The sequence below is a fragment of the Halichoerus grypus genome, chromosome 15 (genome assembly GCF_964656455.1).
Source record: "Halichoerus grypus chromosome 15, mHalGry1.hap1.1, whole genome shotgun sequence".
In the NCBI taxonomy this organism is placed as follows: domain Eukaryota; kingdom Metazoa; phylum Chordata; class Mammalia; order Carnivora; family Phocidae; genus Halichoerus; species Halichoerus grypus.
In genome coordinates, this window is record NC_135726.1 from 20714856 (window position 1) to 20719032 (window position 4177).

The window sequence follows — 4177 nt, forward strand, 5'->3', positions numbered from 1 at the left end:
CTCTTGCTTAAAATCTTACTGTGGTTTCCATGACATATTTTTTTTCCTTGTTGATTTCTGAAAATAAATCGGTTTCATGGATTCAGTAAACAGAGACCTGGGTTTGGTTGTCAATTTGGCATGTGACCAGCCATGCAATCTTAGAAAACCACTTTAAAGTCCCTAAGCCTATGTTTGTTTCATTTGTTAAATTAGTTTAATATTAATGTCCATCTCATAGAATTTTTATAAAATTGAAATGATTTAATATTGAGAAAAAATGTAGAATAGCCCATGTTAAATATGTGTTATATGTTACCTGTTACTCGTGATATTTTGTTACTACTGTTATCATTATTATTCTTCCTTCTCTGTTTTTTCCAGGGTTATCCTTCCTTTTCTGACATTTTACTTGAATTTATTTTTCCCTTTTGTTGATTCTTGACTCTTCATTGTACATATATACCCTAGGCTATCTTTAATATCAATTTTATAATAACTCTCAATTTATATCTTTGGCCCCATCTATCCTTTAATTTCTAAAATTATATATCTAATAGTCCACTACTAGATAGCTCGTACTGCTCATAACACACGCAACATCAAAACAAATAAAATCAAACAAGCAACCAACAACAGATAAATAATAATAAGAAGAATCACCATTCATTTACCCTGCCACCTGTGACAGAAATCTGGGAAGCTTCTTAGATTCCTTCCTCTGCCTACAAAAACTCACCTACAGATTTTAACAAATAAGTCCTGTTGATTTTCATAAATTATAAACTCTTGACATCTTCATTCCTGGAGCCTGAGTTGTTAACTCAGCTGGATTAGCACAAAAGCTTTAAACACCTTTTTCCTTGAAATACATCACACATTTCCAACCCTTCTTCATCCTCCACCCCACTTAGCAGAGTGCTCTTTCTCAAACCAGAGCAAAAAATAAACAATAAACCCAAAAAAACAAATTAAGGCCATATAAATTCCCGACTTAAATCTCTTTTAGGATCCACATTGCTTATAGAATACATCCATAGCTGCTTAACTTGACATAAAGGGTCACTGTCTGACTCCTACCTACTCTTATATGAGGGTTGCATGGTGTAGTGGTTGAGAGTGGGGCTTTATGGAGTCATATTGCCTGGGCTTAAAATATGCCTTCACCTCTTCTCGCTTGTCACCTTGGGCATGTAGGACAGGCACCTTCTGTTCATCCCTCCTGACCCACACCATACCCTTTACGTGCTCTTTGCCAAGGAAGGTGATATGTCTGACCTCATCAGTTAGTTATCCTGTCCTGTGGTACCACTTGGATTTGGCCAGTGAAAGCCATCATCAGGAACTGTGGTGTAGCCAGAGAGGGTTCCCTTCCTGTTGAGTTGCCAAAGGTTGATAGTGCCTGTCTACTGAAGGTTATATCTGCTGTAATAAAAACCTCTCGAGTTTGCTTTTTCTGGGTTTTGATAACTTCCTTCTCTTGTATGATAGTGTCTTCCCCTATGTGACCAGTCCCTCCTCAGTCTGGGGTCTGGCTTTTTCTTGAATTCTGGCTGGTAACTGAGTCTCTGCCTTAGAACAATGCTTATAACAACTTCCCCCAACTGAATGATCCATTTTGTTTTTGCTATACATCTATTGCACTACATTCCTTACTCTGAATCCCAGTTCCTTGAAGTTCATCACGTGCCTTGATCTTTGTCATGAGGCTCCCTAACAGTTCAATCCAGCTACTTAATAGCTGTGATACTGACCCCTTGCCTTCTTGGCCTTACATTTGACAACCCCCTCTGGGATATTACAGCAATGGTTTGGTCTCAAGGTTCCCACTCTTAATTGTCTGAAGTATTCCAGTGTCACCCAGTCAAGTTGTTGGATTGAGACATCTTCATCCCTGGATGATTTTTTTCTTTTAATCAATCATTAGAATTTTTTTTTTTTTATTTTTTAAAAATGGTTCTGACTATATATAGGTATTTCCCCCCTGAGCTCTCCTGGAGGAGGCTAGGGTTTTATTGTCAGTGTTTTCTCTTTTTTCTTCCATCCAATCAATGCCTTCATCACCTTCCCAAGAAAATTTTGGAATTATGAGACTCACCCCATTGCACCTTGATCAAAAATCTATTCTAGGGGCGCCTGGGTGGCTCAGTCGTTGGGCATCTGCCTTCGGCTCGGGTCATGATCCCGGGGTCCTGGGATCGAGCCCCGCATCGGGCTCCCTGCTCTGCGGGAAGCCTGCTTCTCCCTCTTCTACTCCCCCTGCTTGTGTTCCCTCTCTCGCTGTGTCCCTCTTTGTCAAATAAATAAATAAAACCTTTAAAAAAAAATCTATTCTATTTTCTGCAGATTTATGTCCAGGCCCTTTTCATATACTCTATATCATTTAATCTCAAAAAAATACGTGTGAAATTTCTATCACCTGTTCATCAAACAGTATCCCTGTTTTGCAAATAATGAAAGAGACACTCAATCGCTTCTCAGCCTTTTGGCTAAGATCAAGTGTAATAAAAGAGACACTCAGAAAGCTTAGGATGTTTTTCCATAGTCACAGAATAGGCCAATGGCAGATAGAATTTTGAATTTTCTCTATATTTTCTGTTAAAGGCAAAAGGTATTTTAATATTGCACTTTTGTTTAAAGTATGATTGTTTAATATGAAGGTAGGCTAAAATATTTCAAACTAGTAAGTAGCTTTACATTTCAAAAATAAAATCGAAAATCATCCAGCTCAAGCATATCGTATAGTAAAGGATGTGACTTCCTTGTGTTTAATATACTGCATTTCTTGTTCATTTATGGAGTTTGGAGTTCATAAAGAATGATCCAATGTCTTATTTTTTATAAGTTAGATTTGAATGCCTCACGTTGTATGTTGTTCCTAACTCTAATTTCTTCTGGTCAGCTCTCTGCCCTGTACTGGGCTAGGCAACCATGGGGAAAATGTCTTTGGTACTTTCTCTCCAAGAGTAAATAGCTAAATGATAAATATTTTTAAGGAGTGGAGCTTCATTTCTGGTAGATCTGGCTCATTCTAGAAGACTAAGATTCTTTTTAAGTCTCCACACCTAAGATGCCAGTTCTTCTTTTTAAAGTAGAGATCTATCCTGAACCCTCTCTAGCTAATTTTTTTTTTTTTTTTTTGGCTCCAAGTATTTTGCCTAACTATGAAAAAATTTCATTACAGAAATGGATGTTTCCTGCCATGATTCAGGATGATTCAGGTCCTGTTCTGAAGAGACTGCTACCAAGTTGTGTCATGGGTTTCCACCATGTAACTGTTTGTGGATGATTCCATGGTGGATGGTTCAGTAGTCAGGCAAGACTCTGGGGGCTGTCAGGGTCTGGAGTTGGGGAAGAGGGAATTATTTCCTATCCTCAACAACATTATATCTTTCCCAGAAAAAAGAGACATAGCTCAGATCCAAACTAAATCCATCCAACCAAACATTAACTTTCCATATTCTTTATCATCATGTGAGTCAGTTGTCCTGTTTTTCTGTTACATATATTTATAAATATTCTCTTCATTTGTTCTTTCTCTGAACCTATAATTTATTTGTCTCTTCCATTTTAATAATAACAAGAACAGGTATTTTTTTTTTTTTTTTAACCCTGAGCCCTAGTAGCTTCTGCCTTATTCCTTTGCTTTGTTGACTGCCAACTTCTTGAGAGCATAGTTGAAAATTTGGTCTTTCTGCTTCCTTTCATGCGAATCATGCTCCATATAGCTTGTGTTTCTCAATACCCTACTAGAGTCCCTCTGAATCTATTCCTCAGTGCAGACACTCCTCACCTGGAGCTCCTTGAATGTCCAGCCCACAACAGGATCAACCCTGTATGTGAGGGACACATTGCCCTAAGTGGGGCAGTGAGAGTGTCATACTCATCCGGACTTAGTGGGATCCAGAGGGATCTGGACTTTGTGATGACAATAGTTTCAGTCTTCCCTTTTGTGTTGTAATGCATTTCTGACAACAAAAGATCCTGCTGGAAGAACTGTAAAAATTTGAGCTCTGGGATCTGAGCTACATGGATTCTGCTATCTTCATTCATTTCTTGTATCTTGTATTTGTCATATCATGTATTTTTCCTGAAGCACAAAGTATTCTTAACATTAGCTGAAACAATGTCTTAACTATAATAGGGCCCCAAATAAAACAAAAATAAATTATAATCAACATTGGGATGAAAATACCCA

The 4177-nt window shown here is 37.8% G+C and overlaps 1 non-coding gene across 1 annotated transcript; it reads left to right on the plus strand.

Moving 5' to 3' along the window:
- The first annotated feature begins 2448 nt into the window (after positions 1-2448).
- On the plus strand, positions 2449-2632 carry LOC118520719 (U2 spliceosomal RNA). Its single transcript, XR_004909806.2, has one exon. It is a non-coding gene; the product is annotated as a U2 spliceosomal RNA (small nuclear RNA).
- The last annotated feature ends 1545 nt before the right edge of the window (positions 2633-4177 follow it).